The following is a 22518-nucleotide window of genomic DNA, read 5'->3' on the forward strand; positions in this document are numbered from 1 at the left end:
GGGACATGGGTCAATGCCTAAAATGTTTTTAAAAATGGCCATTTTGGCGGGAGCACTGATTTTAATGACGATTAAAGTGAAAAAAAAAGTGAAATATTCCTGTAAATATGGTGCCTGGGGGGTGTCTGTAGTATGCCTGTGAAGTGCCACATGTTTCCCGTGTTTAGAACAGTCCCTGCACAAAATGACATTTAACGGAAATAACACCATTTAAAACTGCTTGCGGTTTTAATGTTATATCTGGTTCCTGCAATATGGTTGAAAATCATTCAGAAAAATGGCATGGGTAGCCCTCCCTGCCCATTACCAGCCTATTTGGGTCTTGTACGCATATTAAGGGGAACCCTGTACCCATATTAAAAAAAGGAAATGCGTGTGGCCCCCAGGCCCTATATACTCAGAACAGCAGTATACAGGCGGTGCAAACAAGACAGGGACTGTGTAGGTTTGTTGTGTTAAGTTGAATCTGTTTGTAATTTTCAACTGGTACATTTTTAAAGTGTAGCTCCAGTCAAAAAAACTATTTTTAAGCTTTTTGGAAAACATAGGGAAGGGTTATCACCCCTGTATAATTTGTTTTGTCGTCCATCTTTTTTCATCTCACTTGCTGTTGTCTCCTTCCGTTTGCAAGTAGGAGATGTTTGTAAGTTGGATGTTTGAAAGAAGGGGCCTGCCCTATATGCTCTGCAGAAATGGCGGAACAAGGTGTTGGTTTTGCCACAACATTGTAAGCCCTCAAAGTGACTCTTGGTGGGCGCTGGAGCGCCCTGCTGTGAACGATTATATCAAGAATTGTAATTACATGCCATTGTTGAACAGTGGTAGAAAAATTGACCTTTGGTGGTTGTGGTGCTGGTGCCACAACACTATAAGTCCTCACCGTTACTCTGGGTGGGCACAGGAAGGGGCCCTCCTGTGAAATATTATATCAAGAATTGTAATTACATGTCCCTGTTAAACAGGGGCAGAAAAATTGGGCCTTAGGCACTGGTGCTGGTGCCACCACACTGCAACCTCTGCCATATACTCTAGTTTTATTGCAGGAATTAGCCCTGCTGCAAAGCATTGCATCAAAAATTGTAAACGCCCCTGTTAAACAGGGGCAGAAAAATTGGGCTGATGGCATCAACCAGAACCAGAAATGTTCTTCCAACATATCAGCGGAGGAAGAAGAGGATAGACAATCAACATAACAGGACAGTCACTCAGCATCAGCATAGGCAGTCTTGAAGGGATGTGGTATTTGAAAAAAAATTATTCTGTTACATCAGCTTCAGGTGCTTGGTAGCTGTGGGTGATCCAAGACTGATTCATCTTGATGAAGGTCAGTCGATCAACTGATTCGGTGGACAGGCGCACCCTGTGATCGGTAACAAAGCCACTAGCAGCACTGAAGGTGCGTTCCGAAAGAACGCTGGATGCAGGACAGACCAGTAGCTCAATTGCATACTGTGCAATAGACATGTGCAGAGTAAAATATTTCGTTTCGGAATTTCGTTTTCGTCCGAAAACGTAATTTATTTAGTTACTCCCGAAATTCGTTTTTATTTATTTCGTTTTTCGTTCAAAAATTGCATTCGTCCGAAAATCCACATGAATTACGGTCGAATCTGTCTTGGAAGGCTTATGGTGTCTGTCGAATGTATAAAGAAGATTCGACGGAGCTAACTATATAGCATACTTTAGAACCCTATTAAAGTCTATGGGACTCCAACGTTCAAAATCTAAAGTGCTAATTTTAAAGGCTAATTTGCAAGTTACTGTCCTAAAAAGTGTTTGGGGACCCGGGTCCTGCCCCAGGGGACATGTATCAATGCAAAAAAAAGTTTTAAAAACGGCCGTTTTTTTCGGGAGCAGTGATTTTAATAATGATTAAAGTGAAACAATAAAAGTGTAATATTCCTTTAAATTTCGTAGGGGGGGGGGGGGGTGTCTATAGTATGCCTGTGAAGGGGCGCATGTTTCCCGTGCTTAGAACTGTCCCTGCACAAAGTGTCATTTATGCAGGAAAAAAAGTCCTTTAAAATCACTCGCAGCTATTATGAATTGTCGGCTCCGTAATACAGAGAACACTCATTGAAAGTCATTGATAAAAAAATAAATAAATAAATAAAAAAAAAAGCGTGGGGGTCCCCCAAATTCAATTACCAGGCCCTTCAGGTCTGGTATGGATATTAAGGGGAACCCTGCCTCAAATTTAAGAAAAAATTTGACGTGGGGTTCCCCCTAAATATCCATAACCAGACCCTTCAGGTCTGGTATGGATATTAAGGGGAACCCCGCATCAAATTAAAAAAAAAATTGACGTGGGGTTCCCCCTAAAAATCGATACCAGACCCTTTATCCGAGCACGCAACCTGGCAGGCCGCAGAAAAAGAGGGGGGGACAAGAGAGCGGCCCCCCTCCCTCCTGAACCGTACCAGGCCACGTGCCCTCAACATTGGGAGGATGCTTTGGGGGTCCGTGACCCCTCAAAGCACCTTGTCCCCATGTTGTTGAGGACAAGGGCCTCATCCCCACAACCCTGGCCGGTGGTTGTGGAGGTCTGCGGGCGGGGGGCTTATCAGAATCTGGAAGCCCCCTTTAACAAGGGGACCCCCAGATCCCACCCCCCCCTGTTTGAAATGGTAAGGGGGTACAAAAGTACCCCTACCATTTCACAAAGAAAGTGTAAAAAATGGTTAAATAAAACAAGCACACTTTTGAAAAATTCCTTTATTAAAAATAAAAAAATAAAAAAAAGATTCCAGCGGCGGTAATCCACTCTTGCTGTCCAGCGACGGACGGTCATCTCTCCAGCGATGTCTCATCTCATCCAGCGCAGCGCAGCATCCTTCTTCTGTCTCCGTGGAGGAGACACTACAGGCATTCCGGCGGCTGACGTTTCTTATATACGGAGGGCGGGGCCACCCGTCACCTGACCCCGCCCCCCTCTGACGCAAGGGGAAACCCGGGGTTCCCTGTGACGTATGGGTGACCCAGCACCCCTCTGATGTAACACAGGCAGGTTTCCGTTACATCAGAGGGGGGCGGGGTCAACCATACATCACGGGGAACCCCGGATTTCCCCTTGCGTCAGAGGGGGGCGGGGTCAGGTGACGGGTGGCCCCGCCCTCCGTATATAAGAAACGTGGCCTGGTAATTGAATTTGGGGGACCCCCACGCTTTTTTTTTTATTTATTTTTTTATCAATGACTTTCAGTGAGTGTTCTCTGTATTACGGAGCCGACAATTCATAATAGCTGCGAGTGATTTTAAAGGACTTTTTTTCCTGCATAAATGACACTTTGTGGAGGGACAGTTCTAAGCACGGGAAACATGCGCCCCTTCACAGGCATACTATAGACACCCCCCCCTACGAAATTTAAAGGAATATTACACTTTTATTGTTTCACTTTAATCATTATTAAAATCACTGCTCCCGAAAAAACGGCCGTTTTTAAAACTTCTTTTTGCATTGATACATGTCCCCTGGGGCAGGACCCGGGTCCCCAAACACTTTTTAGGACAGTAACTTGCAGAATCTTTTCTCTCTGTCAAATCTTTTTTCTCTGTCGAATATTTTCTATATAATCTTGGACTAATAGAGGTAAAGTTAGGCACATTCGACCACAGGTTCTATAGACACTATAGAATGACAGATTGTTGTCAGAGTCATGTCGAATCTCCTATTCTATATCGAACTGTTATAACAATGAAAACGAAAATAAAGCATTTATTTATGTCGGATCTTTCGTTTTTCGGATTTTGTGCTTTCGTTATCGTTTGTCAAAACGAAAACGAAAATAGCTGAAATTCGGACGAAAATGCATTCGGACGAAAACGAATGCACATGTCTACTGTGCAAGCTCTGGCCAGTGATCCATCCTCAAGACCCAGTAAGCCAGAGGATTTTCGGTGGGAAAGGTGTCCAAGTCTGACCTTGCCCCTAGGTATTCCTGCACCATGTAAATCAGACGCTGGCGATGGGTGCTGGAACCGATCATACCTTGGGGCTGCGGACTAAAAAATTGTCTGAAAGCATCAGTCAGACGGCCACCTTCTCCACCGCTCCTTCTGACCGATGCCTCAGCAACACGTTGTCCAGGACCAGGAGTTTGTAACCTCCCAGTCTCTGGGAACGCGTTGCACAGACCTTTCTGCAAGGCCTCCCGGAGATGTCTCATCCTCTGCTCCCTCTGCGATGGCAAGATAAGGTCGGCAACCTTACCCTTGTACCGTGGATCAAGGAGAGTGGCCAGCCAGTAATGGTCCCTCTCCTTGATCCGAAGAATACGAGGATCCTTCCGCAAGCTTTGCAGGATCAGGGAGGCCATGCAGCGTAGGTTAGCTGAGGCATTCGGTCCGGAGTCCTCTGGGTCACTAAGGGCAACATGATCCACAGCTACCTCCTCCCAGCCACGTACAAGTCCACGTGTTTCTTGGGACTGTAAATCATCCCTACAAGACTGCTGCTGCTGCTGCTGATGCTGAGTGCCAGCCTCCACCTCCATGCTGACACAATCATCCTCCTCCTCCTCTTCCTCCTCCTCATCCTCTTCCTGTGTGATGGGTGGCACAGCAGGAACACTGTCTGAATAAAGGGGGCCTTGAGAGGCAAGGAAGTCCTCCTCTTCCTGCCTCTGTTCTGCCTCAAGTGCCCTGTCCATTATTCCACGCAGCGTATGCTCCAAGAGGTGGACAAGAGGTACAGTGTCACTGATGCATGCACTGTCACTGCTCACCATCCTTGTGGCCTCCTCAAACGGTGACAGGACAGTGCATGCATCCCTGATCATGCCCCACTGGTGTGGTGAGAAAAAACCAAGCTCCCCTGACCCTGTCCTGGTGCCGTAGTCGCACAGGTACTCATTGATGGCCCTCTGCTGCGTGTGCAGCCGCTTCAGCATGGCCAATGTTGAGTTCCATCTGGTGGGCATGTCACATATAAGGCGGTTCTTGGGCAGGTTCAACTCCTTTTGGAGCTCAGCCAGCCGAGCACAGGCATTAAATTATCGGCGGAAATGCACACAGACTTTCCTGGCATGCTTCAGGACATCCTGTAAGCCGGGGTACCTGCCCAAGAACCGCTGCACCACCAGGTTAAGGACGTGAGCTACACAGGGCACATGGGTCAGTTGTCCCTGTCGGAGGGCGGAGAGGAGGTTGGTGCCATTGTCGCAAACCACCATTCCTGGCTTAAGCTGGCGTGGCGTCAACCACCTCTCGGCCTGCCCCTGCAGAGCTGACAAAACATCCGCCCCAGTGCGGCTCCTGTCCCCCAAACAAACCAGCGCAAGCACGGCATGGCATCGTTTTGCCTGCGTACTTGCGTAGCCCCTGCAACTCATACGGAGCACCGCTGGTTCTGAGGACAGAGCACTGGAAGAGGCCATGGAGGAAGAAGAAGAGGAGGGGGTGGAGGAGAGAGGTGTGTCACAACCAATAGTAGCATTTTGGAGGCGTGGTGGCGGAACAACCTCCAACACTACTGCACCTTGTCCTGCATCCTTCCCAGCAGCCAGAAGAGTGACCCAATGGGCCGTGAAAGACAGGTAACGTCCCTGTCCATGCCTGCTGGACCATGAGTCAGCGGTAATATGCACCGCTGACCGCCCTGTCCAGCGAGGCAAGGACATTGCCTTCCACATGCCGGTAGAGAGCCGGAATCGCCTTCCGTGAGAAAAAGTGGCGTTTGGGGACCTGCCACTGAGGAACCGCACATTGTACAAACTCACGGAAGGGGGCCGAGTCTACCAACTGAAAAGGCAGCAGTTGAAGTGCTAGCAATTTAGCCAAGCTAGCATTCAACCGCTGGGCATGTGGATGGCTGGGAGTAAACTTCTTCCGCCGGTCCAGCAGCTGGGGCAGGGACATTTGCCTGCTATAATCGGACGTGGGTGTACCGCTAGCAGAGTTCCCGGAAGCACTTGGCTGTGACACACCTAATTCTACACCTTCATTCCTCTCAGAGCAGGTTTCAGAGAGGACTGAAGGTCTAGTGGGGTTGGAGATGCCAGTTGATGAGGAGCAAGGAGAGGTCTGCTTTGTTCTTTGGTGTGGGTCTTTGAGGTACGCTTGCCAACGAGCTGCATGGCAGGTCAACATATGTCTGGTCAAGCATGTGGTGCCCAAGCGGCTGATGTTTTGGCCACGTGAGATACGCTTGAGACATATGTTGCAAATAGCAGCGGTGCGATCTGATGCACTCGTCTCAAAAAAGGCCCACACCAAAGAACTTTTAGAATAACGCGCAGAGGCAGCGCTCTGCACAGGCGGAGCTCTGCGGTGTGATTCAGTCGGTGTGCTGCCCCTAAGCTGGCCCCCGGAGGGCATCCTGCCTCGTTGGACATGTGCCTCCTCCTCCTCCTCCTCCTCCTCCTCCTCCCTCCTTCCAGGCACCCACGAGGAGTCAGTGCCCTCATCATCCCCTCCCTCTTCATCGCTGTAGCAAACCTGGCAGTATGCTGCAGCTTGTGGAACATGACTGCCAGATTGCTGTCCTTCTTGAGCATCCCCTCTGTTTGCGCTCACGCTACTGCCTTCCTCTAGCTGAGTGTCATCATCAGAGCCCACAAAACACTGGGCATCCTCCTGGAGCATGTACCCAACACTGTGCTCAAAGAGTTCAGGAGACTCCTCAGGAGGACGTGGTGGGTCTAGGGAAGGAGTCACTGATGATGACATTGAGAGGAGGGAAGACGATGCGTTGGCAGCTGCTTTGCTACTACCCTGAGACTGGGTGAGAGAGGATGAGGAGGATGAAGAGGGCTTGGTCATCCACTCTACCAAGTCGTTGGCATGTTGCGGTTCAACATGTCCAGCTGCCGAAAAGAAGGACAAGCATGTCCCATGGCCACGTGCTGATGACAATGCACCGCGTCCACGACCAGCACTGTTGTCTCTAGACACAGAGCCTGCTTGCCCTCTTTTATCGGCTCGCGCCTGTCTGCCTCTCCTTGCTGGCCTTCCAGACATGGTAATGGCCTGAAGGGAGTTGGGTAAAACAGCAGTTGGGTAGTTTATATTGTGCTGGAGGCACACAACACCCACTAACTCCTGCAGATGCCTTTTTTATAGAACACCAGAGATAAAGGGGTATATACAGATGTATACTGTGCTGTGCTGGAGGCCCACACAACTTCCAATAACTCCTGCAGATGGCAAGTGGGCTCAAATAGAGAAGAGCTATGTAGGTGGATATAGCGGTATGTACTGGGTACAGAGCATGCAGACAGCACGCACTATCTCCTAACACTACTGACTGCAAGCTCTATTATTAAAGATAGATCACTAGCTATATAGGTGAGGTGAATATCGCGGTGTATACTGCGGTCAGGGCACGCAGACAATAACCAGAAAACAGCAGAGATAAAGGGGTATATACAGATGTATACTGTGCTGTGCTGGAGGCACACACAACTTCCAATAACTCCTGCAGATGGCAATTGGGCTCAAATAGAGAACAGCTATGTAGGTGGATATAGCGGTATGTACTGGGTACAGAGCAGGCAGACAGCACGCACTATCTCCTAACACTACTGACTGCAAGCTCTATTATTAAAGATAGATCACTAGCTATATAGGTGAGGTGAATATCGCGGTGTATACTGCGGTCAGGGCACGCAGACAATAACCAGAAAACAGCAGAGATAAAGGGGTATATACAGATGTATACTGTGCTGTGCTGGAGGCACACACAACTTCCAATAACTCCTGCAGATGGCAATTGGGCTCAAATAGAGAACAGCTATGTAGGTGGATATAGCGGTATGTACTGGGTACAGAGCACGCAGACAGCACGCACTATCTCCTAACACTACTGACTGCAAGCTCTATTATTAAAGATAGATCACTAGCTATATAGGTGAGGTGAATATCGCGGTGTATACTGCGGTCAGGGCACGCAGACAATAACCACTACACAACAGCAAGATAGAAAATCGGCCGAAAACGATCGGTGTGTACTGTGTTGAAGGTACACAGAACACCCACTGCTTCAGACGCCAACACACTACACGAGGCCGCCGCAATGGCGGCCTTATATAGTGTGGGGCGTGCACTACACAGCCTGAGCTATGATTGGCCACAGGCATCCTGCCTGTGGCCAATCATGGCTCTCCTCGCTGCTGGCGCTGCGATTGGCCAAGCATGCGGGGTCACAGTGCATGCTTGGCCAATCATGAGCCAGCAATGCACTGCGCCATCGCAGTGCATTGTGGGCCGTGAGCGCCACGCGAATTTGACGCGAACGGACCAAAGTGTTCAGATTTCGCCGAACGGACGAACAGCCAATGTTCGAGTCGAACGTACGTTCGACTCGAACACGAAGCTCATCCCTACCCCTGAGCTACAATTGGCCACAGGCATCCTGCCTCTGGCCAATTATGGCTCTCCTTCCTGCCGGTGCTGTGATTGGCCAAGCATGCGGGGTCACAGTGCATGCTTGGCCAATCATGAGCCAGCAATGCACTGCGATGGGGCAGTGCATTGTGGGCCATGAGCGTCACACGAATTTGGCGCAAGCGGCCCATAACGTTCGGTATTCGCCGAAAGTGCGTGCAGCCAGTGTTCGAGTCGAACATGCATTCGACTCGAACACCAAGCTCATCCCTATTAGGGAGCAAAATCTCTAATCCACTGAGAATATCAGACAGAAGAGATATAATGTATATACTATTAGAGGTTGAATCTGGTAAATATCATCAGACTCAGATCAAATTTTTTATTTAGACGGAACTGTAATATATTATGTATGACAGACTCCCTTGTCATAGGCAGGTGGCTTGATAAAAGCTACCTGCGCCTGTTGTCACTTATGCTGGCCCAAGCCGATCCGCCCTATACGCTCACTACGCAAGCTGTGTAGGGCCCCGCCGCTGTGTGGGACCCCCAAGGGTGGATCAGCTCTGCTCCCGAAGCTACGCTGGGCTTTTGGGGGATTATACCGGGATGATGTACGCAGCTGCAGGCATCATGCTGGTACCTTTGTTTAGAGCGGGCGATTGGCTTTCCAGGGATAACAACTGATGCAGCTAAAAGCTGCTCAGCTGTTATCCCGGAGGAGCGAAGGGGGACTTCCCCCCCCAACCGCCTCCCGCCGCACTGACCAGGCCTCCCGTCCCACCGGGAGACCTGATCCTCAGTCCACCACTTCCAGCAGCTAGGGACAGACTGTCACGAAACGGCTTTGTTCCAGTCTCCTGATTGTTAACACGGAAGCGACGTCACTACGTCACTTCCTATTTACTCGGCTGCCAATGGCGCTGGTTTAAAAAAAAATACGGTTTTCAGAATAGCCGAAAATGGTGACCTGAATACTTTGAAGTGCAAAGGAGGGATTTGGGGTCTTTTAGACCCCTGATCCCTCCATAAAGAGTACCTGTCACCACCTATTACTGTCACAAGGGATGTTTACATTCCTTGTGACAGCAATAAAAGCGACCAAAAAAAAATATTTTTTTTAAACACAATTTAATTATTTAAAAATAAATAAAATAAATAAGAACATTTTTTTTTAAAGTGCCCCCTGTCCCCGCGGGCTCGCGCAGCAAAGAAAATGCATAAGGAATTCGCGTCCACATATGTAAATGGTGTTCAAATCACACATGTGAGGTATCGCCATGCTCGTCAGAGCAAGAGCAATAATTCTAGACCTCCTCTATAACTCTAATCTGGTAACCATAAAAAAAATTTAAAGCATCGCCTATGGAGATTGTTAGGTACCATAGTTTGTCGCCATTCCATGAGTGCGTGAAATTATAAAGCATGACATCTTTCATATTATACAAAAAAACTGGGCTAACTTTACCGTTTCGTTTTTTTTTAATTCATGAAAGGGTCCCTTTTCCCCAAAAATTGCATTTAAAACACCGCTGCACAAATACCGTGTGACATAAAATATTGCAAGAATCGCCATTTTATTCTCTAGATTCTCTGCTAAAAAATATATATATAATTTGGGGTTCTAGTAAAAAATACGGATTTTAACTTGTGTAGCGGCGAGCTCCTGAAGAGCACGCGCTATGTTTTTCAAAGTTAAAGCTTTACCCAAACTGCAGTTTGGTTTGGGCCTATTTGACTAAATTTGGCTTCTGTGTGAATCTGACTGGACTGTGAGATGTTCAGTCTGGCCATAGGGGGCACTGTCTCTAGTGGCAGGCGTGGAACTATGGTCTGGTTAGGCGCTTGAATTATTCCCTCTCGGAGTCAGGTCAGGGGGAGTTTCCCTCCCACTGTGCCCTCTGGGAGAGGGTATTTAAGACACGGACGTCATGTGGGCCTGTAATCCTGATGGACGGAGGTGGAGCAGGACGGCCGGTTCGCCGCGGCTCCATCGGGAGGACCGGTCTGAATTGCGGTCCAGATCTGTGGCTAGGCAGGCTTCCCTGGCCCGGCCCAGGGCTCGTCGTTGTGAAAACTCTAGGCGGGGGGTGCGGACCCCCACGGCGCGCAGTGCGGACGGCGCTGCAGGGCGCTCTACGCCGCCGAGGAATCCTGACCCACGGCCTGGTGTGGCGGAGCGATCGGAGGCTGAGAGTTCCCAAGACAGCTTGTTGGAGGGGGAGCTGGTCAAGCCGGAGGAGGAAGAGGTACCGAGGACAGCGCGGGGCAGGGGACCTACGGCTGGATGTCCCCTTGGGCAGCGGCAGCCAGGTAAGAGACCTTCTACTCTGTCTTCTTCATCTTCTTCTGTCATTCCTGAGGGGGGTCCTTCGGGAGGGGTGGGGGGTGCTGGGGCATCCAGCGTCCTAGGGGTCAGCCCTGGGGGGGTGAATCTGGGGGCGCGTTCCCTGTCCTTGGGGGTAGCGGGTTCTCAGGATGTGGGGGTAGTACAAACCTTGTTGGCGGGTTTGCGGGCGGTCCTGGCGTGCTGTGAGGCTGGTTCACGGCCGGTGGCTGAGGCATCTCCAGTTGCTGCGTGAGCATTGGGTGCACAGACTGGGGTTCGTGGCTTGCCGTCGCGGGTTCCCCCGGTTGTGGTGGCCGTGGCAGACGGGCCGGCGATTGGCCCGCTGGCAGCTGCTACTGGGCCGGCCGTTTCGGGGGTTGTTCCTGCGGCTTCTACGGCAGTAGTTGCTGCGCCTGCAGCAGTTGGGGAGATCGCGGTGACTACTAAGGGGGTAGCGGGAGGGGATGGCTTGCGTCTGGCAGACGCGGCGAAATGTGAGGTCTACGTCTATTTTGAGGGGCCTTTGGGCGCTCATTTGAAGACTGAGGTGACAGACCGCATTTGGAAAGGGGAATATGTAGAGATTTTTTCCTTGTTACCTTTGGAGAAGTTTAACTTGGACAAAGTTAAGCCAGATGAGAGCAAGAAGGAGGAGGAAGTGAAGCTGCGGTACAGGCTGATCCTGCGCACGTTTGCAAACTGGTTGCAGGCGTTTGCGATTCTGGCAAGTGTTATTGGGGAGAAGGTGGCGGAAAACTGCTTGCCGCTTTTCTGCTACCTCGATTCCGGCACGTGCGGGGGTTCCCATTCCCAGTCCCGGTGCTTCAAGCAGGGACGGGGAAAAGCGGGGGACACTGGAAAAGGGGGTGACGCCGGTGAGGGTAGGAAGGATGGTGACTTTTCTACGGTGCTATTCAGATCAGGTTGCAGCCAAGTTGCTGGAGTTGGGTTTTGCTGAGGGTTTTCGGTTAAATAGTCAGCTTCAGGTGGTTCCGCTGGTTGCGAACAATTTGAAGTTGGCTAGGGAGCATGCGGTTGTTGTCAAAGAAAAGTTGCTCAAAGAAGTTGCATTGGGGCGCATGGCGGGTCCATTTGGGGATCCATCCATGTCTAATTTAGTGGTCTCCCCGTATATCGTAGTTCCTAAGAAGGAGCCGAACAAATTTCGGCTCATTCATCATTTGTCCCATCCGTGGAGGGGATCGGTTAATGACTCCATTGATCCCGGCCTCTGCACGGTGTCTTACACTTATTTTGATACGGCGGTTGAATGGGTGCAGCGTTTTGGCAAGGGGGCATTGTTGGCAAAAACGGATATAGAGGCGGCCTTCCGCCTCTTGCCGGTTCATCCGGATTGCTGCCACTTGTTGGGTTGCCAGTGGCAGGGCACGTTTTACGTTGATAGATGTTTGCCCATGGGGTGCGCAATTTCCTGTTCATTGTTTAAGCAGTTTAGTTCTTTTTTTAAATGGGCGGTGCGGAATGTTTCGGGTTTATCATCCGTCATCCATTATTTGGATGACTTTCTGTGTATTGGGCCTGCAGACAGCCACGTTTGCGCGTCTCTCTTGGCTACTATTCAGCAGTTGTTTGAGGTTTTTGGGGTCCCATTGGCCCCGGATAAAAAACAGAAGGTCCGACAACGGAGCTGCGTTTTTTGAGGATTGTCATAGACACCATGGCAATGGAGTGCCGTTTGCCGATGGACAAGTTGGAGGATCTGCAGTGGGACGTGGTCTGGGCATTGCAGGCAAAGAAGATTCAGCTTCGGCCCTGCAATCGCTCTTGGGCAAGTTGAATTTGGCCTGCCGCAGTAAGCCAATGGGGCGTGTGTTCTGCCGGCGCTTGGCGGCGGCCACAGCCGGCGTGCGGGCTCCTCATCATTTCATCCGCTTGGGCCAGGAACACAAGGCTGATCTGTTGGTGTGGGATTCTTTCTTGGCCAGTTATAACGGCCACTCGCTTTGGTTGGAAAGGGTGGTTTCTAACTTTGACATGGAACTGTTCACAGATGCGGATAGTTCAGGTGGTTTTGGGGCTTTCCTTCAGGGTAGGTGGAGTGCTGGGGAGTGGCCGGTGTCTTGGAGGGAAGCAGGCTTGATTCGCAATTTGGCGGCACTGGAATTGTTCCCCATTGTACTGGCGGTCGAGCTGTGGGAGGGGGATTTTCAGAATCGTCACGTTCGCTTTCATTGTGATAATCTGGGGGTGGTGCAAGCCATTAATAACAACACTGCGTCTTCTCCTCCTGTGGTGCGTTTGCTGCGCTATCTGGTTCTTAAGTGTTTGTGTCTTAATTGTTTTGTGACTGCTGTGCATGTTCCTGGAGTGCAAAATTCAGTGGCTGATGCGTTGTCTCGTTTCCAGTGGGACAGATTTCGTCAATTGGCACTGGAAGCGGAGGCGCACGGGCTTCAGTGCCCCGAGAGGTTATGGAGGATCGCATTACCACTGCACAGCTGTTGATTCATAAGTCAGTATCGGCGGCTACTTGGTCAGCGTACAGTAAGGTCTGGAAGGAATGGGGTGCTTTGGTGTAGGAGGTGGGGGATTGCAGTAGCGAGGAGGGTAGGGTTCATTTGCTGCTCTATTTTATTGGTCGGAATTTTGAAAGTAAGGTGTCGGCGTCTTATATGTCGCAAAAGCTGGCCGGGCTGGCTTTTATGTTTCAGTTGGCAAGCCAGAGGGATGCTACTAAGGTTTTTATGGTTCGGCGCGCTATGCGTGGTTACCGCGCAGGTCGCTCGGCGGCTGATACCAGGTGACCAGTTTCGTTACAGCTTTTGGGCGAGGTGTTGAAACAGTTGCAACGTGTTTGCGTTTCACAGTTTGAGAGGATGCTATTCCGGGCGGTTTTTGTTATGGCCTTTTTTGGGGCATTTCGGGTGGGGGAGATTGTGAGTAGGAATAAAAAGGGTGATGGGGGGGTTTAGACGTGAGAGAGGTGTTTGTGCAGGGTGGGGCGTTGGGTGTGTTCTTGCGCAGGTCCAAGACGGATCAGTTGGGCAAGGGTGTGTGGGTGGAATTGAGGTCGATTCCGGGTTCCCCTGTGTGTCCGGTGGCGTCTGTGGGGGAACTTTACATTATCAGACCCCAGGGGGAGGGGGTTTTCTTCCTACATGAGGATGGTACGGCCTTGTCTAGATTTCAATTTCAGGCAGTATTTAAAAAGTGTTTGGTGGCCGCGGGGTTGTCGGTAAAAAATGATTCCTCTCACTCTTTCCGCATTGGGGCTGCCACTGAGGCGGTCCGGTGGGGATTGGATAACAAAGCGGTTCAGAGCATTGGGTGTTGGAAATCGGCGCGATTTAGGTTGTACGTTTGCCCTCATTTATTGTAAGTACGGGGTGACGATAGGGCTAAGCCGGATTGGGGGGTGAAGTTTTTTCTGGGGGGGCCGGGATGGTACGTTCTTTTCTTCAAGAAAGCGTTGTGCAACCTTATTCTCCTCCCATCCCACCCTGCCACTCTATTCCTTTGTGTTTTTTTTTTTTTCTTTCAGAATCGGAGGCCTGTCTGGTGTGCACTGTTGCCACAACACTCACAGAAACTCTAATTGGAGAGCAGAAATTAGCCCTTTCTACCACTGTTCAACAATGGCATGTAATTACAATTCTTGATATAATAGTTCACAGCAGGGCGTTCCAGTGCCCACCAAGAGTCACTTTGAGGGCTTACAGTGTTGTGGCAACACCAACACCTTAGGCCCAAATTTATGCGGAGTATATAGGGCAGACCCCTACTTTCAAACATCCAAATTACAAATGTCTCCTACTTGCAAACGGAAGGAGACAACAGGAAGTGAGATGAAATCTACCCCTAGGAAGGGAAATTCTCTCCTGTAAGAGTTGATATGGGAAAAACGAGTCTCCTCTCCACTGATGCTTTAACCCAATCCTTGTTTTACTAAAAAAAAAAAAAAAAATTTCAAAAAACATTGGTCATTGGGACAGAAAGTGAGGTGAAATATTCTGAAGAGGTTCACAGACGGAAAAAAATGTTATAGGGGTGATAACCCTTTCCTATGTTTTCCAAAAAGCTTAAAAATAGAGTTTTTGACTGGAGCTACACTTTAACCATTTGTTTACTGGGCACTTAAACACCCTTCCTGCCCAGACCAATTTTCAGCTTTCGGTGCTCTCACACTTTTAATGACAATTACTCAGTCATGCAACACTGTACCCAAATGAATTTTTTGTCCTTTTTTTTCCCACAAATAGAGCTTTCTTTTGGTGGTATTTGATCACTTCTGGGGTTTTTATTTTTTGCGCTATAAATGAAAAAAGACTGAAAATTTTGAAAAAAAACGCATATTTCTTTGTTTCTGTGACAGAATTATGCAAATTATAAATTTTTCTTCATAAAATTTGGCCACAATTTATACTGCTACATATCTTTGGTAAAAATAACCCAAATTAGTGGATATTATTTGGTCTACAAGCTGTGGTGCGAATCGCACAAAATTGATCACATCTGATGTACTGGTGGACTATCTCGCTTCTTGTGACCCGAACAGGAAAGTACAAATACCCCCCAAATGACCCCTTTTTGGAAAGTAGACATTCCAAGGTATTTAGTAAGAGGCATAGTGAGCTTTTTGATGTTGTCATTTTTTCCCACAATTCTTTGCAAAATTAAGATTTTTCATTTTTTTTTTCTCCACAAAATTGTCATTGTAATAGGTTATTTCTCTCACATGGCATGTGTATACCACAAATGACACCCCCAAAAAATTCTGCTACTCCTCCTGAGTATTACAATACCACATGTGTGGGACTTTTTCACAGCCTGGCCACATAGAGAGGCCCAACATGCAGGTAGTGCCATCATGTGTTCTAGGAACATAAATTACACATCTAACTTGTTGACTATTTATTACACTTTTGAAGCACCAGAACAATGACATGTGACACGTGACACGTGACACTGATGACAGATGGTACTGATACGTGGCAATGATGACACTTATACGTGGCACTGATGACACGTGGCACTGATGACAGATGGCACTAATATGTGGCACTGATGACAGATGCACTTATACGTGGCACTGATGACACGTGGCACTTATACGTGGCACTGATGACACGTGGCTAATACGTGGCACTGAAGACACGTGGCACTAATACGTGGCACTGATGACAGATGGCACTAATACGTGGCACTAATACGTGCCACCGATGACAGATGGCACTAATACATGTCACCGATGACGCGTGACACTGATGACAGATGGCACTGATAAGTGGCATTGATGACACGTGACACTGACAACAGATGGCACGTGACACTGACAGGTGGCACTGATGACAAATGGCACTGATACGTGGCACTGATGACAGATGGTACTAATACGTGGCACTGATGACAGATGGCACTATGTGGCACTGATGACACGTGGCACTGATGACAGATGGCACTTATACGTGGCACTGATGACAGATGGCACTGGGGACAAATGGCACTGACAACAGGTGGCACTGGGGGCAGGTGGCACTGGGGGCAGGTAGCTCTGGGGGCAGGTAGAACTGGGGTGGATGGCACTGGGGTGGATGGCACTGGGGCAGGATGGCACTGCTGGGGGAGGATGGATGGCACTGCTGGGGGAGGACGGATGGCACTGCTGGGGGAGGATGGCACTTTTTTTTTTTACTTTTTTTTATCAAGACAAAGGAAAGCAGAACGGCTGCCGCTGCAGCCATTCATCTCTCCCCTCTCACACTCGGTCTGTGTGAGGAGGGAGAGCGGCGCTGAGAGATGATCTCATATGTTTACATATGAGATCATCTCCCATTGGACACGCCGATCGCGCTGTAAACGGCCGCTGTAATTGGCCGTTTACAGCGATCTGTGTTTGCCTGTCCCCGGGGGACACGGCGAACACAGAACTTAAACTTAAAAGAAGTAAACATTAGGACGTCCAGGGACGGCCTCCCGGACGAACGCGCCTGCCCTATGGCCATCATTCGGCTATAGGGTGGGCGCGAGGTGGTTAAAAATGTACCAGCTCAAAATTACAAACAGATTCTACTTAACAACGAACCTACACAGTCCCTGTCTTGTTTGCACCGCCTGTATACTGCTGTTCAGAGTATATAGGGCCTGGGGGCCCCACACCTTTCCTTTTTTAATTTGGGTACGGGGTTCCCCTTAATATCCGTACAAGACCCAAAGGGGCTGGTAATGGGCGGGGGGGATACCCATGCCATTTTTCTCAGTGATTTTCATCCATATTGCCGGGACCAGACATTAGATTAAATCGCAAGCAGTTTTAAATTACTTTTTTTCCATTAGTAATTTTCTGCAGGGACTGTTCTAAACACGGGAAACACATGCCACTTCACAAGCATATTATAGTTTTTTTTTTTTTCACTTTAAGCGTCATTAAAATCAGTGCTCCCGAAAAAAAGGCAGTTTTTAAAACTTTTTTTTGCATTGATACATGTCCCCTGGGGCAGGAGCCGGTTCCTCAAACCCTTTTTAGGACAATAACTTGCATATTAGCCTTTAAAATTAGCACTTTTGATTTTGAGCATTCGAGTCCCATAGACTTTAATGGAGTTCTAAAGTTTGTGCAAATTTTCGGTCCATTCGCAGGTTCTGGTGCGAACCGAGGCTGCACTTGAGGCCACTTAGATCAAAGATTTGCCCACAGAAGATTTATAGTGTAGTGGTCATATTGCAGAGGTAAAAACTATAGAGGTCAATGTTTATAATTAACTCTTTAGGTTGGTGCTCAGTAGTTTTTCCCCCTTATTATATCAGTGGTCTGTAGTTTGTGCCCCTTTCCTCAGTGGTCAGTGGTATGCTTCCCTTTCATTGGCGATCAGTTACCTGTGTCCCTTTCATTGGAGATCAGTGGTCTTTTGTTGGAGGGAAGTTCAAGCTTCATTATTTACTTACCCGTACTTATCCCCTATTGGTGGGTGGACTGGGGAAAGATGGGGGGGAGGGCTACGGCAGATTATATGAAGGTTCCTATATTACAAACAACCATTGGAAATTGTACTATTTGTAATAAAATAAAAAAATATGCAACATACATTTGCAAAATGTGACAATGAATTGAAGTGTTTGCTCACCATTGCCCTCATCCTTGGAAAATTTGGTCTTATAAAGTTAAGTGTTTTTATATTAACTGTATGTGTGTGTTGTTTACAGCTAACATTAAATTAAATCATGTTATGTTCACTGCTACCCAGATGTTCTTTTATATGAATATTGGCAAAAAGCTCTGCATGGTTTGAGTGTGCTGTCAGTGCCGCAAGTGGGGGGGGGGGGGGGGATGGGTCAAGGGTGTGCTGTCTGAGCTGTGGGTCCTGTGCTGAACTGTGATGCTGAGCTGTATATCCTGATCTGTGAGACTGAGCTGTATACCCTGAGATATAGACCCTGATTTGTAAAGATGTGTCCTGTGATGCTGAGCTGTATACTAACACTATGGGTGGAATCAAGTGGAATACAGGGGACAGAGTGGTTGGATTCTGTAAGCGGTGGGGCTTATGAGAAGTGGGAGGGGTCAAAAAGGAAGGGTGGGGTCTGGTGCCCCCCATCCTAAAACTTCACCAGCCAACACTGGTACTAACCTTTACAGGTAAAGTTGATCCAGGGAAAATCTCGGGGATAAGGAAGGAATTTTTTCCCCTGCTGTAGCAAATTAGAGAATGCCTTGCTGGGGTTTTTCGCCTTCCTCATGATCAACTGTGGGTGAAGGATTGTACATATGGAATTGTATTATTTTTTTTTTGGTTGAACTAGATGGACTTGGGTTTTTTTTTTTCATCCTTACTATGTAACCTGAGAAAAGCTGCAGATATTTCATGCCACCACCTACCACTTTTATGGGGTGGCATTGGGCTAAACTTGTACAGGCTGCCTTAGGGTAGATATTACTATGTCCAATGTTTTTGGTATACCGCATAGAATGTCACTGACAGTCAACCAGTAATGAACGGTAGACTGCTTGACTGTCTACATAAAGACAGGTGGAATAGTTCTTGCTTGAGATTCTTTTAAACAATGACTGAAGAAGACCATATCAAAATAAAAATACGTGTAAATACACTGAGAACACAGAAGAGATGAGAAGATATGACACAGAGCTTGAAGGTAACATAGATGATTGAAAATGCAAGCTAATAATATATGTTAGGTTTCTTGGGTAGACATGTAAAAATGTTAAAGAGGGCATCAGCTAAATAAAAATAAAAATAAAAAATTGCTTTAACAAATAAAATCTTGCACGTTCAATACTCCAAACACATTAATGAAACGCCTTTGCATTGTGCCCATCCCTGCTTACCTTGTTTAATTCCATCTCCCCATATTTGCTTTTGCAGTGTGCACAGCCAGTCCAAGGAAACTGCGTGTTTTTGTGTTTCTTCCCTGCGTAGTTCTGCTTTCACTAACCTGGTAAGTAATGAATTTTCAATCAATTGCGGCTTGGATGATGCTCACATACATGTCATGTACACTCATGAATAACATAAATAAAAAGGTAATGGGGTTAAGCAATATACATATACATATATATATATATATATATATATATATATATATATATATATATATATATATATTGCATAGAGTATATCAAAGTTGCCCGATTCAAAAATTGCGATCTCGATTCAATCCCCCTCACGATCTTAATCCTGCATTTCCACGATTCATGTAACAAGTGCAGAGCCATTCTCTGCTCACAGCTCTAAAAAAATTAAAAAAAAGGCGGCAAAGTTTATAACAAGATTGCTCAGCGCCGGGAGATAAAAAGAAACATTGTATCATTTGGTTATTTTAGATCAAAGTGGTGAACTTCGGTCTGCAAATGAGGGCAGTTTAACCACTTAAAGACTAATGCCGCGTACACACGACCGGACTTAGGTCCGACAGACTTTCGACGGAGTTCTGACGGAGTTATGACAGAGTTCTGACGGACTTTCCGAATGAACGGACTTGGCCACACACAATCACACCAAAGTCCGACGGATTCGAACGTGATGACGTACGACCTTACTAGAATAAGGAAGTTCATAGCCAGTAGCCAATAGCTGCCCTCGCGTCAGTTTTTGTCCATCGGACTAGCATACACACGAGCAGATTTCTCGGTAGGAACTGGGTCCAGCGGAGTTCTGGCGGAAAAATTTGAAACATGTTCCATTTCTAAAGTCTGTCAGACTTTTGCAAATCAAAAGTCCGCTGCAGCCCACACACGATCGAATAGTCTGCCGGAATTGTTCCGTCGGACCTTTGATGTTGAAAAGTCCGGTCGTGTGTACACGGCATAAGCCTTTTTCTGACACTTTTTGCTTAAAATCAGTATTTTTTGCTACAAAATTACATAGATCTCCCAAACATTATATATAATTTTTTTAGCAGAGACCCTAAAGAATAAAATGGCGGTTGTTGCAATATTTTATGTCACACAGTATGTGCATAGCGGTCTTTCAAAAGCAATTTTTGGGGAAAAAATACACTTCAATGAATTAAAAAAAAACTAAACAGTAAAGTTAGCCCAATTTTTTTATTTAATGTGAAAGATGATGTCACGCCAAGAATCGCTAGAGAATCTTTATTCCAAGCAAAAAAATTGTGATTTTCATTTTATCCACAATCGTGCAGCTCATATATTATATGTATATATATATATATATATATATATATATATATATATATATATATATATATATATATATATGATATATGATATATGATATATTATATGTATATATATATATATATATATATATTTATATATTTATATGAAGTCTTTAGCACTGAAACTGTTTAATTTAATACAATATTACTGGAAGAATGTAAGAGGGTAAATTCTTCCAGGGCTGAAGTGGTTGACATTAACCACTTCAGCCCTGGAAGAATTTACCCTTCCTGACCAGAGCACTTTTTGCGATTTGGCACTGTGTCGCTTTAACTGACAATTGCCGGTCGTGCAACGTGGCTTCCAAAAAAAATTGACGTTCTTTTTTTCCCCACAAATAGAGCTTTCTTTTGGTGGTATTTGATCACCTCTGCGGTTTTTATTTTTTGTGCTATAAACAAAAAAATAGAGACAATTTTGAATAAAAGCATTATTTTTTACTTTTTGCTATAATAAATATCTCCAAAAAATATTCAATATTCATTAAATTTTTTCCCTCAGTTTAAGCCGATACGTATTCTTCTATATATTTTGGGTAAAAATAAAAATAAAATCGCAATAAAGCATTTATTGGTTTGCGCAAAAGTTATAACGTCTACAAAATAGGGGATAGTTTTATGGCATTTTTATTGATAATTTTTTTTTTTTACTAGTAATGGTGACGATCAGCGATTTTTAGTGGGACTGCAACATTATGGAGGACACATTGGACAATTTTGACACATTTTTGGGACCATTGACATTAATACAGCGATGCTAAAAAATTGCATTGATTACTGTAAAAATATCACTGGCAGTGAAGGTGTTAACCACTAGGTGGCGCTGTAGGCGTTAAGTGTGTCCTAGGGAGTGATTCTAACTGTGGGGGGGGGGGGCTGTGTGTGACAAGTCACAGATCACCGTTCCCGATTACAAGGAGCGGTGATCAGTAACAGTGTCTCTAGGCAGAATGGGGAGATGCTGGTTTACATTAGCATCTCCCCGTTCTTCCTCACCATGGACTGTATGGCCGCGGGTATGCCCATGGCCATAGAGTCCGCCGGACCCACAATCACAGTCACGGAGCTCCTGGTGGGCGTGCAAAAGCTGCCTCTTAAAGGGCAACGTACAGGTATGTTAATCTGCCTGTACGTGCCCTTCTGCCGCATTATATCTGCGTGAAGCAGTCGGGAAGCATTTAACGGCTCATACACACGATCAGATTATTGGGCAAATTTTGATTTTTTGTTGCTAGTTTCATGTCGAAAGTGAAGAGGTTACTTTCTCATATGACAGAATTCAACTTCAGAAGTGATGTCATGTGTTGAATTGCTTTCCATGTATTTTTTTCATTTCTGAGCATGCGTAGTCTTGCTCTTACATTTTTTTTTACGGACGAAAACTGTCCTAACTATAGGAAAATCAGACGTTGTGTTCACATACAATAAAAATGTTATAACCTGCACATACAGTTTTTATCATCCGAAAATTCTAAAGCACCATACTAACGATCCGAAAATCGTCAGATCGCTCGGACAAAATTTTACTACCGATTTTCGGGTCGTGTGTACAGGCCTTAAGATCCCTTTGCATATGGGTGTGCCTACCTGCACAGCATGCATCCTGGCACTTTAGTGCAACTTTTAATCCAGTCTAGCCACGGCCTGCCATATATTTGGAAAGGCTACAGGCAGCAGGGCTGGAGGCTGCACCTGAGCCTCCTGGGCACATTAAAACACCAGAATGCACCCTGCGCAGCTAGATGCCCAACTGTTCAAGGGGCCTAAAGGTAATATAAAGAAAAAAACAAATACATTGCAGACCACAAATCGTTAGGTGTGATGACTGTACTAGTTTTCTTTTTTTTTTTATAAAGGCCAAGTACATTTTCTACAGCTACATAGAAATACCGGTTAATCCTGCCTGAAACCGTTTGTCTTTGTAATGCGCGTTATCAGCTTCTCAGTTATCTTTTATGAACTACAAATTACTACTTCTATGTATAATGGAGATGATTAGAGGAGAAGTGTTTTTAGTAGAGTGGGAGAGCAGCCTAGAGTAAAAACATTGTTTTCCTCAATGAATACGGTACAGTGAGTGTTGTCACCCTGGGACAGAAAGACTTGTATTGGCAGAAACGCTAGGTGAAATATAAAAAAAGGTAAAGTTTTAAATACTAAAAAGTGAATGCAGTTATCACAGGAGTGTGAGGTTGCAATATACACTCACCAGC

The 22518-nt window shown here is 46.7% G+C and overlaps 1 long non-coding RNA gene across 1 annotated transcript in view; it reads left to right on the top strand.

The window, feature by feature from the left end:
• Nucleotides 1-22518, top strand: part of LOC143975217 (uncharacterized) — a 69779-nt gene that overhangs the window by 39351 nt on the left and 7910 nt on the right. Inside the window, exon 2 of the long non-coding RNA XR_013272341.1 lies at nt 18991-19063. This is a non-coding gene — a long non-coding RNA (uncharacterized LOC143975217). The remainder of the gene's footprint in view (nt 1-18990; nt 19064-22518) is intronic.

The sequence above is a fragment of the Lithobates pipiens genome, unplaced genomic scaffold, assembly GCF_037356315.1.
Source record: "Lithobates pipiens isolate NorthernLeopardFrog02 unplaced genomic scaffold, aLitPip1_a1.2 Scaffold_1, whole genome shotgun sequence".
NCBI classification, from domain to species: Eukaryota; Metazoa; Chordata; class Amphibia; order Anura; family Ranidae; genus Lithobates; species Lithobates pipiens.